Source organism: Octopus sinensis, linkage group LG7 (genome assembly GCF_006345805.1).
Source record: "Octopus sinensis linkage group LG7, ASM634580v1, whole genome shotgun sequence".
In the NCBI taxonomy this organism is placed as follows: Eukaryota; Metazoa; Mollusca; class Cephalopoda; order Octopoda; family Octopodidae; genus Octopus; species Octopus sinensis.
Window position 1 is genome coordinate 28,062,235 of NC_043003.1, and position 15,000 is coordinate 28,077,234.

Consider the following 15,000-nt stretch of genomic DNA (forward strand, 5'->3'; position numbering starts at 1 on the left):
AACTAGGAACATGACAGGAGTCAACAGTCTCTGGCTCTTCAGCCTGACTGGTTGCTGCTGTGCCTCCCCGATAATCTGAATTGTCTTGAGGTTAATAAAAAATAACAACCTTCCTTGGTTAAAAATTGCAAAGTGGCTGTAATGGTCATACTATCTTTGGAAAAAAGTATGGGCCACTGCATATGCTTTGATTGACCAGGCAATAGGTCAGTGTCCACACTTTTTCTTCATTTTATGTCATAATGTTAATAAATCATCATAAAAACATCTTAGCAACTAATAGAAAGATTCATCTTCATCATATTTAATGTCCACTTTTCCGTGTTTTCTGTGTGTTGGACGGAGTTTATTGAGGCAGATTTTCTGTTTTGATGCCCTTCCTGTCACCAACCCTCACCTATTTCCTACCCTCCCCAATGCAAGATATGTTCTTGCAGATTGTTGGAAATGAATGACACTGCTTGTATGACAGGGACACTCATTTACGACTATCACGTGATTTCAAGAGACACAAACACACACACATATACACATATGTACATATATAGCTTGTCATATGCATATACATTATCGTTTAATGTCCACCTTCGATGCTAATATGGGTTGGATGGTTTGACAGGAGCCAGCCAGGTAGAAGACTACTCCAGGCTGCTGTCTGTTTTCATACATATACACACACACACACACATATATGTATATATATATATATATATATATATATATATATAAAGCTGATTTTGTTTTGGTTTCCATCTACTAAATCCACTCACAATGTTTTGGTCAGCCCATGGCTATAGTAGAAAACACTTGCTCTGCAGAGACTGAACCTGGAACCATGTGGTTGGGAAGCAATTCTCTTACCACCCAACTGTGCCTGAATCCATAAAAGCAGATATTAAAATAAAACTTCCAAAATAAACGTGCAATAAGGTCATAAATAAAAATAAAAATGGTCTTGCTACTAGGAATACAAGAATTTGTGAATCATCATTAAAGCACTTACTAGAGATCATTAAAAAAAACTTATTACCAATCTTTAAAAAAAAAATATAAGATTTCTTATTGATCATTAAAAAAACAAATGACTTGCTGCAGGTGATAAACATGGTATTACAGTTTGGTCATTAATAATTTACTGCAAGTCATAAATATGTTATGCCAGTCATAAGTTATGTCAGTCATAAACTGTGTGACAATATAAAATCACCGTAGCTCATAAATTCTGTGTTTAGATGCTTGTTGCTGTTTGTTTAACCCTAGGCCTGTTCTGATCAAGCAGGTATAAAATTAACCCTTTTACTGTGGAAATCAGTAGAAGACACTTTGAGCAAGTGTCTCCTACTTTAGCCCTGGGTTGACCAAAGCCTTGTGAGTGGATTTGATAGATAGAAAATGCAAGAAGCCTTATATATATATATATATATATATATAATATATATTATATATATATATATATATATATATTATATATATATATATTATGTATATATATGTATATATAGGCGCAGGAGTGGCTGTGTGGTAAGTAGCTTGTTTACCAACCACATGGTTCCGGGTTCAGTCCCACTGCGTGGCACCTTGGGCAAGTGCCTTCTACCATAGCCTTGGGCCGACCAAAGCCTTGTGAGTGGATTTGGTAGATGGAAACTGAAAGAAGCCCGTCGTATATATGTATATATATGTGTGTGTGTGTTTGTGTGTCTATGTTTGTCCCCCTAGAATTGCTTGACAACCGATGCTGGTGTGTTTACGTCCCCGTCACTTAACGGTTCGGCAAAAGAGACTGATAGAATAAGTACTGGGCTTACAAAAGAATAAGTCCTGGGGTCGAGTTGCTCGATTAAAGGCAGTGCTCCAGCATGGCCGCAGTCAAATGACTGAAACAATTAAAAAAAAAGAGTAAAAAAAAAGAAAAAAAAGAGAATAAATGAGATAAAAAACCAAGGCTGTGAAGATTTATGGCTTAACCATTTTCTCACACCGTCTCTGATGAAGGGATATAATAAATATCCTGGAAACAGCTGTAAGACCTTCTATTTATAAATGTTCTAAAATCTTTACAGCCTTGGTTGTTTTTATCTCATTCTGAAAAAAAATTTTGTATATGTATATATATGTGGAGGCGTAATGGCCCAGTGGTTAGGGCAGCGGACTCGCGGTCGTAGGATCGCGGTTTCAATTCCTAGACCAGGCGTTGTGAGTGTTTATTGAGCAAAAACACCTAAAGCTCCACAAGGCTCTGGCAGGGGGGGGGCATCCTGGCTGTATTCTTCCACCACAACTTTCTCTCACTCTTCTGTTGGCCTGCTTGCTTACCCAGTGGGGTGGCACCATTTGAAGGCTAAAACAATGCAAAGCACATTGTGACCAGCTTTGTGTAGCAACATCTGATAGCCTGGTCGGTCACGGTGATATATATATATATATATTATATATATATATATATATATACACATACTCACACACACACACACATATATATATATATAATATATATATATATATTATATATTATATATATAATATTATGATATGTAGAAAAATACAAACTGTGACAAGAACGCATACACTTAGAAGACGATACAACAAACACAGACAGGACATTCGAAGCCCTCAGTCTTCAGTCAAGAACCGGATCATCGTAGTAATTTCGATATATATATATATATATATATATATATATATATGTATATATGAGAGGCTATATATGTACATGTATGTATATGTGTGTGTTTGTGTCTCCACTCTGCATAGTGGTTGGTGTTAGGAAGGGCATCCAGCTGTAAAAGAACATGCCAAAACAGACGCAGAAGTCTGGTGCAGTCTTCTGCCTGACCAGTTCCTGGCAAATCATTCAACCCATTCCAGCATGGAAGAAAGAAGTTAGATGATGATGATGATGATGGTGACGGTGATGAAATCAATTGTATCCATTCAAAAGCAGTATTATATACCAATCTATCTTTTTTTTTGAGGAATGTCATGTTTGAAGCTATTTTTTGTGAAGATATGTCAAGTTTATTGAGGCTGCGTGACTTGCAGAAAATACCAATTCTGTTATTTGTTTTTTGTAGATATTTAACATTCTTACTGGAATAACCTTCAAATTTAATTTCACACTGAAAGGGTTAATGGTATTCTGACAATAACCATGTTTGTGGAATGGACCTGCAAAAGTGGGGGAAGATGTGAGAAACGTTCAATGTTGGTCTGAGTTGGGGATGCTCAATATTTATATGGATGGTGCTTGTGGGTCGTATCAGTGGTGAAAGGTTATGCTGGAGGAAACCCACCAAACACATGCAATTATAGTAGGATTTGAACTGAAAATGTTAAGGTATTATCATCATCATCATCATCATGATACAATTCGTCATCAGATATACAATGATGACACAATTTCATACCAATCTTCTAATTATTGAGATAGCTGCTAATAAAATATCGACATAATTATTGGGATATGTGACACATTTGTCACTGTCAGACAAGAGAAGTATTAGTAATTTTAACTGTTACCATCATCGTCTCATATATCCAGTTTTCATGTTGGCAATGGGTTGGACGGTCCCACAGGATCCAATGAGTTGGAGCACTGCATTGAGTTCCTTTCCTACATGGCACCAGGCCAGCAAGTTTGAGGGAGGAGTAAGTTGATTACATCAAACCCCCCTCCCCCTCCAGTGCTCATCTGGTACCTATTTTATCAGACCTGAAAGGATGAAAGGCAAAGACGACCTCAGCAGAATTTGAACTCATAATATATACACAGACAAAATGCCACTCAGCATTCTGCCCAGTGTGCTAACGATTCTGCCAACTCACTTCCTTGGATACCTGAAATAATGGTTTTAAACTTTGGCACAAGGCCAGCAATTTCGGGGGAGTGGGTAAGTCATTTATATTGACCCCAGTGCTCAACTGCTACTTACTTTATCGACCCTTAAAAGATGAAAGGCAAAGCCAACCTCATGGAATTTGAAGTCAAAATGTAGAGACAAGCAAAATGGCTCTAAGTATTTTGCCCCCCCATACTTCTTCCAGCTCATCACCTTGGATACCCTTAATAATGCCAACCACCTTACAGAGTGTACTGGGTGCTCTTTTGTTTTGATTTTTGTTTTCCATGGTATTGGCACAAATGAGGAGTTTATATTATACTTATGTTACTCTTCTGGCTTAGTCCTTCTGCCTTTTTGACGTTAGAAATGATAAAAACCACATGGGTTAGGAATTAGAAATAAAAAGGAATCACTACAAAATTATATAAAATATATATATATATATATATACGTAAAAGCACCGTTCGAGCATGGCAGTTACTAGCGTCGCCTGACTGGCGTCCGTGTCGGTGACACATAAAAGCACCAACCGATCGTGGCCATTTGCCAGCCTGCGCTGGCTCCTGTGCCAGTGGCATGTAAAAAAACACCCACTACACTCACGGAGTGGTTGGCATTAGGAAGGGCATCCAGCTGTAGAAACACTGCCAAATCAGACTGGAGCCTGGTGCAGCCTCCATGGCTTACCAGACCCCAGTCGAACTGTCCAACCCATGCTAGCATGGAGAATAGACGTTAAATGATGATGATGATGATGATGATGATGATGATATATTTATATATAAGCTGAAGTTGTCTGTGTGTGGCAGGTTTGGTAGCCTTCAACTAACATTATCTCCTCTGAGACCCTGCGGCACAAGTTGACCAAAATTGAGAGTATGATAGAAGAAGGCTTGCTCTTCATTCTGTTGAAGATAAAATTCAAATCGGATGATGTTAAGACCAAAAATTATTTACATCAAGAAGGTGCTTTTTTTCTATGAAAATCCCTATTTTTTAATAATTTTTTTACTGCTGTGTCGCCATTTTTTTGGTGTATTTCAACCAGAAAAATATTCACTTAGAGAGAATAACAAGCTACATAATGCAAAATTTTTCCTTTTCAAAAATTCCAATTCTAAAGGGTCGAAACAAACCCGAGCAATGCCGGGCGATACTGCTAGTATATATATATATAGATATATATATATATATATATCATCATCATCATTGTTTAGCATCTGCTTTCCATGCTAACATGGGTTGGACGGTTCAACTGGGGTCTGTGAAGCCAGAAGGCTGCATCAGGCCCAGTCTGATCTGGCAGTGTTTCTACGGCTGGATGCCCTTCCTAACGCCAACCACTCCGTGAGTGTAGTGGATATATATATATATATATATATATATATATTTGTGGGTATGATGTAGAATTAGTTTGACATTAATTATCATTTTATATTATGAAGTGTATGCAGAGTTGGGTGGAGGCTGTTGTGAAGAGAGAGAGAGAGAGAGAGAGAAGAGAAGTGCGGTGGGGTGTCTATTTTACACCACTTTTCTTTCTCTGTTACACTATCTTCTCACCCACCCCTTCTAACTTCCGCTTCTTCCTCCTCTTCCTCTTTCTTCTTCTCGTGTTTCTCCTCCTCTTCCTCTGTTGTCTGTCTAGAGGCGATAAAAGAATGGATCATGTCTGCTGATGACAACCAATGAAACTAAAAGTTTTCTTTAAAAAAAAAACAAACAAGCCTAACCAAACCAAATGACTAAACTAAAGCAATAAACACATACACACACACACATGAACACATACAAACACACACATATATATATATATATATATATATGAACACACGCAGACACAAAATTCATAAACTTACACATAAATGAACACGAACATATACAAATTCACATGTACCTCAAACGCCCCCACATACACACGCATGCATACAGATATACACCACAAACCAACACACACCACACACACACACACAGACATACAAATAGATAGATAAACAGACAGACTGATAGATAGATAAACAGAGAGGGAGAGAAAGAGATAGATAGATACACACACACACACACAATCACACACACACTTATATACATGGACATGCAGATACATAAACACACACACACACACAAACTGCATACACAAACATACCTACATATACAAACACAAAACACACACACACACATAAAACAAGTAGTGGTTGTAGTGTAGGTAGAAGTTGTACTGGTGTTTTAGTAGTTGCGGGTGTAGTATTGGTAGTTGTAGTGTTCTGGTGATGCTGTGTTATTATAGTGTGGGTAGTAGTGGATGGTTACAGTGTAGTGTAGTGCTGGTAGTAGTGCTAAGTGGTTGTGGTTGTAGCGTGATAGTGGCGGTGGTAGTGAATCTTCATTGTTGTAGTAGTTATTGCTGTTTAACCCTATAATCAAAAGCAATCCAGCATGACCACTCTGTCTTTTACAAAACTGCAAACAAATAGGCAGAGGTGTGGCTATGTGGTAAGAAGATTGCTTCTGAACCACATGGTTCCAGGTTCAGTCCCATTGGATGGCACTTTGGGCCGACCAAAGCCTTGTGTGTGGATTTTGTAGATGCAACCTGAAAGAAACCCATTGTATATGTGTGTATGTGTGTATCTTCTTTACTCTCTTTTACTCTTTTACTTGTTTCTGTCATCAACCCCAGGACTTATTCTTTGTAAGCCTAGTATTTATTCTATTGGTCTCTTTTGCTGAACTGCTAAGATATGGGGACTTAAACACACCACCATTGGTTGTCAAGCGATGTTGGAGGGACAAACACAGACACACAAAACACACACACACACATATATGTATACATATATACAACGGGCTTCTTTCAGTTTCCATCTACCAAATCCACTCGCAAAGCTTTGGTTGTCCCAAAGCTATATTAGAAGACACTTGCCCAAAGTGCCATGCAGTGGGACTGAACCCAGAACCATGTGGTTGGTAAGCAAGCCACTTACCACATAGCCATTATATATTGTATATATGTATGTGTGTGTCTTTGTGTCTATGTTTGTCTCCCCCCTATCACTGCTTGACAACTGGTATTGGTATGTTTACATCCCCGTAACTTAGCAGTTTGGCAGAAGTGACTGATAGAATAAGTACGAGTCTTGAGAAATAAGTCCTGGTGTTGATATGTTCTACTAAAACCATTCAAAGTGGTGCTCCAGCATGGACACTGTCAAATGACTGAAACAAGTAAAAATAGAAATAAAAGTATGAAGAGCACAGCATCACATTATCCAATATACCCCACCACTTTCTTTTTCTTTTGATGATAGGTGAATGTGATTTAAGGGAGATTTGACTGCTATTTCTAGCAGATCCCATGACCTTATAGAAACTTGGTGTAGTGTGAGCAAAGATGCTTGTTGTTATTGTTTAGCCCCGTGCCAGACTTATTGATCAAAGGCATCCCAGTTGTGATAATCCTGTCTTTTGTGCGTGCGTGTGTGTGTGTGTGTGTATAGGTTTTTCTTTAGGCACAATGTATCTGGGACTACTTTATCCAGTGTGTTTTCCTCTTTTAAGCTAGTAGGTTATGGCATGAGGGATAGTTATCTGCTAGTTCTAGCATTGTAGTAGCTTCTTCATTGGCAAGTGTTGGTTAATAGTAGTGATGGTTTTAAATTGTGTTGTGGTTCTGGTGATAGTGTGGTGGTGGTGGTGGTGGTGGTGGTGGCAGTGGTTTGTAAGCATGGTGACAGTGTAGTGGGAGGGTGGTGGTGGTTGGACAGGTAGTGGAGGTTGGATGTTGTATTGATTGGTTGGGGTGAATGTTGGGAGAGGGGTAGTGGTGATAAACAGGAAACTGTTTCTTTTATACATGTGTGTGTGTATATATATGAGTGTACATATATGTGTGTGCGTTTGTATTTGTGTATATGCATGTGTATTTATGTATCTATGTATGTGTATTTGTGTGAGTGTGTGTGTGACTATATACATGACTATATGTATGTTTCTGAAGATATGTGTGTGTGTGTATGTGTGCATGCATGTATACATGTTTATATATATGTGTGTGTATTAAAGCAAGTTGTTTATATATATATAAATATATTTAGAAATGTATTTTAAACACAAATATTAATTCATCGGGTATTCAAAATACAAACATCATCATCATCATCAACAACAACTACAACAACCTCAGCAACAATAAGAACAACATCAGCATATCTGTGAAAACGGAAGCTATTCATATAGAACTGTTTGTTAAATTCCTGTGTATGGTTTCAATATAAATTGATGGAGAAGCACAGGTATAAATGTGTGTGTGTGTGTGTGTATGTGTGCGTGTGTGCATGCGTGTGTAATTGTAGAATATTGATTGTTTTTCTTTTTGACATTTTTGTATAAATATTTATAGCTTGTTTATATTTAAATAATTATTTTACTCCATCCCCTCCCCCTTACACTTCCGCCCTCCATCTGTTGGCTATCATAAAGAGATATTTCTGATTTCAATTTTACATTTTATTTTTCTGATTATACACACATATGTACATACATGCATTCATCAATCCATCTGTACACATTCATGCACACACACATACATACATGCAGAATATAAATTGTATGTTTAAATATACATCTCACACCTAAATTGTATGTACAAATACACACACATACACAAATTTGTATGTATGAACACACATAAATACATAAAAACTTACACACATATGAATTTATACACACACACACACGCGCATTCATTCATATGTATATGTGTGTGGATTATTGAAAACTGTAACTCCAGAAAATGTTATTCCAAGTTTATTGTTTCCACTCTTTGGATGATTACGGAGAATAGAACATAAATGTGTTTCATGTGTAATAGGCATACAATAGAGATTTTTTAATACAACTAGTATTGATTGGTTAAAATAAAACATGCCAGTTTGTGTAAGTTAAATATTATTATGAAAAGCTTTAAAAAAATTTTTTAAATGTGTGTGTGAATGTAAAAAATATAAAAATAGAAATTGCAATTATATTAGCTTTTCATTAAAGCATATTTTCATAGCAAATATGGAAAAACTTATTCTAAAATAGACCACTTGACTTTAAACCCTGTGCAAATGTACTTGGAAGGGCTTGTTATAAACTTGTTTCGTTAAATTTTTATATCAGTGACTATTTTCATAAAAACAGGCCTTGAAAGAATTTTTGTTCAATTCAATATAGGCTTTAGCAGTTGATATTTTCTAATTATACCTTAACCCTTTCGTTGCTGTATTTATTTTGAGATGCTCTGTGTTTCTTTCAATTACTTTAAATGTAACAAAGAATTTAATAGAATAACTTAGTTATCATTCAGCTTGTGTCAGGAACATAAATTGTGACTAAGGTTTGGTGGAAGATTTTAATTCAGAGCTTATGAAAACAACACATTTGTACTCAGAGCCAGAGCCGATTTCAGCCAGGCTGGTAATGAAAGGGTTAATACAGTATACTGAGCCATTCATGGGACAGTTACCATTAAGTGGGCAATTATTTGGAGCAATGATATTACAGTTAAGGGAATATATTACAGTATTATTGTTATTTGAAACGGTTTTAGATTTGATATGAGCTTCCATACTTCTACAGCAAGAATTGCTTACCCTAATTGGGTTTCATTTGAAAAACTTTTGATATCTATGATTCACAGGGAAATGAAATAAATTTTTGGAAATATGAATTCATATATTTAAGCTATAAGTTTGATTATACCATAGAATATTTCTTGGTTGGTTATTATACTTAGGAACATTAAATCAGGATGTGCATTGTATATTATATGTAAACTACACTTGTGAAAACTATAATTATAATAATGAAAAGCACTAATAATTGTAGCTTCATCTGAGATTATGGTAATCTTTGTTTGAGATTAAATTTTATTGATAGATAGTTGATTGGATATCTTATATGAAATAATTTTTCATTTGGGCAAAATTAATTCATCTCTGAATTTAAAATAACATTCAAAAAATTAATCGCTCTAAGATTAGTGTCAACTGTAATTCATAATCCTATTTCACTAAATAATTTTATGAAGTTTTTATTCTAAATCTGTTTAATCCATAACCATTCATATTATACAAGACTGTAAGCTTTCATCTCTGGGTAAACCTCATTTCAAGGTAGAAAGTCTTTCAGGCAGAAGGTCAAAAATATAGATTCCTATAATTTTGTATTATTCATTTTTTTTTTTTTTGCTAGGATGCATAACTGAAAAATCAAAGGATTTTCCTGGTATACATAGCATCAAACTGAGTGAATTTAGTATATGCTTCTTCATTATATCTAATTCATTTTAATAAGATTGATTAACCTATATTTAGGGTGAATAGTGAAAGTAAGTTTGTGATCTTTAAAAGTAATGTATGATATATGTTCCGCTATGCTCAAAATGCAAGGAAGGAGTAGATAAAAACTCCATATGGTGGACTCAGTATGATTATGGGTGCATGAGGTGTACTGGGATCAAAAGCAGGCTGACTGTGAATACAGACTTTTTATGTGGCTGATGTGCAGGAGTAGTTAGCAGTCAGAACAATAAGGTAAATTTTGTTCAGTGCTTGGATGGTTTCTTGAGTATACTTAACAGCTTCTAATACCTAGGTAATGTAAACAACTGCAGATGAAGATGTTCTGAGAACATAGTATCAAGAATAAGAACAAGGTGGAAAAAATTCAGTGAGCTTATAACCTTTGTTTTATCAGCAAGGGGACCCTTTCTTTGTGCAAAGGGTAAATTATATGTTGCTAGTGTACAGACTGTGATGGTGCATAGTAGTGGAACATGGGTACTGAATACAAAAAAACGCATTGTTGCAGGCATAGCTGTGTGGTTAAAAAGCTCGCTTTGCAACCACATGGTTTCAGGTTCAGTCCCATTGCACAGCACCTTCGACAAGTGCCTTCCACTTTTGCCCCAGGTGACCAATGCTTTGTGAGTGAATTTGGTCGGTGGAAACTATGTAGAAGCCTGTCATAGAGAGAACAAACAAGGACAGACAAAAGGATTAAGTCGATTACATTGACCCCAGCGCGTAACTGGTACTTAATTCATCAACCCCGAAAGGATGAAAAGCAAAGTCAACCTCGGTGGAATTTGAACTCACAATGTAACGGCAGACGAAATACCACTAGAACGTAATGGCAGATGAAATATCACTAAGCATTTCAACTAGCATGCAAATGTTTCTGCCAGCTTGCCGCCTTGGTTTGATAGGATCCGAAGAGCTGTAGGATTGCGTCAAACTCCACTGCCAGTTTTGGCATAGTTTCTATGGCTGGATGCCCTTCCTAATTCTAACCACTTTACTGTGTGTATTAGGTATTTTTTTTTTTTCCATTTATTCAATTTCTGTCTAATCGGTTTCATTCGGTAAATGACCCTGGCACAAGATGCCAACATAGCAAAATTGAAACTGAGACCTCAGGATTGTAAAGTAAACTTCTTAACCATCTGACAACACTGTACCTCATGGCTATAAAATGTTTGTAATCTGGGGAAAATATATATATATATATATATATATATAATATATATATATATATATATATATAACGGGAAGCTTTATGAAAATAAACAAAAGACGAAGGCAGGTGGAATACAAACAAACAATTGTATTAGTATGGTGCTCAGGAATATAAATAAAACAAGTCTTTTATGTTTCGAGCCTACGCTCTTCAACAGAAAGATACACAGAAAAGAAACACAGAAAGAAACAAGGAGAGAAAAAAATATATATATATATATATATACATTTATATACACCGTTAGCAACAGAATGTCTCTTTGCTAACGATAGCTGCAATAATTAGCGGATTAAAATACATTAAAATATTGCCAGGAATATCTTTGCACGTGTGCACACACACACATGATGTATAATGCATTTTTTTTATTTTTACCAGATATCGATATCTATATTATTTAGTAGTAGTAGTAGTAGTAGTGTGAACTATCTTAAAATATTGACCGCTTATATATATGTCTAGAGAATTATGTTCACACACACATAGTTACATAGCAACTCAGTTTCCTTCCGATATTTCTGGTTTCAATGGTTAGAAACACAAAATACATTCCAGTACTGACCACATATTCTTTTATTTGTTCCAGTCATTTGATCATGCTCCTGCTGGGGCATTGCTTTCTAGGATTTATTCAGTCAAATTGACCCCCGTGTTTCTTCTTAAGTCAGGTACTTATTCTCTTCGTTTCTTTTCGCTGAACTGCTCACTAAGTGGGGGAGGTGATGTAAACAAACCAACAGCAGTTGTGATGTGGTGAGACACGTATACACATGTACATGAGTGCAGGCATGGTTGTGTGGTCAAGGAGTTTGCTTCCTAATCACAAGGTTTCTGGTTTAGTCCCACTGTGCAGCACCTTGTTCTGTGAGTGGATTTACTTGATGGAAACTGAAAGAAACCCATTGTGTGTGTGCATATGTGTGTGTGTGTGTGTGTGTGTGTACATGGCACTCTCTCAGTTATGATGATGCTGGTTCCAGTTGATCTGATCTCTGCTGCCTAAAAGAAAGGAAATGTATTTAGCACTAGATATTATGTCTGAATAAAGGAAAGGGTGGTTATAGCAGGAATGTCTTTGAGCATAGATCTATTTGATAAGGGATGACCCAAGGCTAAACAGCAATTCTATGTGTGTGTTTGTATGCATGCCTCTCATCATCATCGTTTAACGTCCGCTTTCCATGCTAGCATGGATTGGATGGTTCAACTGGGGTCTGGGAAGCCAGAAGGCTGCACCAGGCTATAAATGAATAAGAATGAATATGGGTGATATAGTGAAGGCATGGCCTAGTGGTTAGACTTGCACTCATGATTGCTAGATCACGGGTTTGAATCCCAGACCAGGCAGTGCATTATGTGCTTGTGCAAAACACTTCATTTCATGTTGCTCCAGTCCTCCTTTGGATCAGTGGGGAATGTTGGCCTGCTCGCCTAGCCAGCAGGGTGGCATAATTTGAAGGCTAAAACAATGCAAAGCACATTGCGACCAGTGACATAAAACAACACTTGATGGTCTGGTCAGTCATATGATTACGTGGGTGATATAAATATATAGATGAGTGTTGGTCTCTATACTCACAACACGTGTTTTGAGAAAGAAAATAAATACCCTCTATAGTCATCACCAGTGCTTTATGTCTGCTGTTCCATGCTGAGATGGGCTGGATGCGGTAGTGTAAGAGAGGGTACCTCAGGCAGCACTTTTATGAAAGCTTGTTTGCTGTATAAGCTTCTATCTGCTTCATGGGCCAGGTGGAGGAGTTAAATTCATGGGCTACCCCATTACCACCACCTCCATAACCCAGGTGGCATGCCCTCCAACTATACCATCAGCTGGACAGTTTCCTGAGGCAGTGTTTCTTTATCTTTATAAAAGCTGGATGCCCCTCCTGTTGCCAATTCCATTATTCATCTCTTAAAATACACATGGACACAGTGTACTTAATTCTAAAATGCTGTGCTAGAAGTAGCAGCCAAACCTCCCTTAAACCATACTCTACCAGCTTAATCTTTTATCATTCAACCCAGCCATGTCAAGCCAAAATATTCTACATTTTATGTTCAAACCAGCCAGATACAGCCTTTCATACTTAATCTACAATGTCCTTCTAAAAATAAGCAATCACATCATATAAGATTTGATTATCATACAAGATAATCCAAGTTTAACTCAAAACAATGTAAGTCTCAATAAGCTTTACATTTGACAGAATAACCTGAATGCTAAAGGGTTAATAATACAAACACTTTATTTGACAGTTTACAAAGCGTCAAGCATATGAAATGCACCTCTGTTGTAGCTGGTTCTTTTCTTGAACCTCAAACATCAATGATCTGATTTTGTATATAAGATGCAGGCTGATTTTGTGGGACCTTTTTTTTGAAGAAAATGAAAGTGCATCCTTTAACCCTTTTGTTACTGTATTTATTTTGAGATGCTCTGTGTTTCTTTCTATTACTTTAAATATAACAAAGAATTTAGCCAAATAACCTAGTTATCATTAAGCAAGTGTTAGGAACATAAATTGTGACTAAGGTTAGTGGAAGATTTTAATTCAGAACTTATGAAAACAAGACATTTGTACCACAGAGCCAGAGGCAGTTTCAGCCGGGTTGGTATCAAAAGGGTTAAGCTGTCAAATATGTTACTTTTCTTCTTTAAACCAACTCGGACATTCCCTAACGATTGACCGCCTATAAGCGCTGTCACCCATAGCAGCAGGCAGATTTTCCAACATTATTCCACTATTTTGTATCAGTTGTTTGATGTATATGTGAATTGAGGTCTTCTTTTCTGCCTTTAGCCATGAGTAGGTTTCCATAGCAACCACTATATGTTATACAATAGATACCAGTGTCCTAAATTCATTATGTTGGGATGGGATGGGGGAGGAAAGACAGGATGGTCACAGCTGGAAATCCTTTGATCATAAAGTCAATTCGATTCGATTAAACCGTGGAGTTTGAACAACTACAATAATCGGCAATGAACTACCACTTCATCTAATGAAATATTTATCTCTTGTCTGCTTAACGACTTTACTAACAAACACTATGTGATCACTTAATCTGCAAGAAATAACAGACAAATCTTTCTTTTAAATCACTTCTGATAGGCTTAAAGAAAAGAAGTGTATGCTGGATATTGTTACTCTAAATACATTGTACGAGAGAATGAAATTGGATGGGTGGTTAAGGTTGGAACATATGTGTGCTCATATGTTCCAACCATGCCCATTCCAACTATTTTTGGTTTTGGTTTTCTTTTCTTTTTATTGGGATTTGTGGGATGTTTAGTTGCTAATGTTTCCATAATTTCTGGGAATGATTCTGATGGTGGTAGTAATGATGGTTGACAATGATGATGCCAATGCTTTTGATGATGGTGGTGGTAGTGGTGTTGATGATGGGTATCATGGCGATGATTGTGATGATGCCAATGTCGCTGATAGTGATGGGAATGATGATCACAATAAGTTAACAGTGATGCTATCGCTCTTGCCACTGATGATGGTGATCATGGCAATGATGATGATGATGATGATGCTGATGATGGCTAATGATGAAGGAGATGACTGTCTGTGTTAGAATGAATAAG

The 15,000-nt window shown here is 36.7% G+C and overlaps 1 protein-coding gene and 1 long non-coding RNA gene across 2 annotated transcripts in view; both read left to right on the forward strand.

Moving 5' to 3' along the window:
• Window positions 1-11,103, forward strand: part of LOC118764205 — an 11,616-nt gene extending 513 nt beyond the window's left edge. Inside the window, exons 2-3 of the long non-coding RNA XR_004999996.1 lie at window positions 18-19; window positions 11,092-11,103. This is a non-coding gene — a long non-coding RNA (uncharacterized LOC118764205). The remainder of the gene's footprint in view (window positions 1-17; window positions 20-11,091) is intronic.
• The window catches only part of LOC115213906 (arginine--tRNA ligase, cytoplasmic), a 242,583-nt gene that overhangs the window by 188,148 nt on the left and 39,435 nt on the right, over window positions 1-15,000 (forward strand). The gene's annotated exons all lie outside the window — the stretch shown is intronic.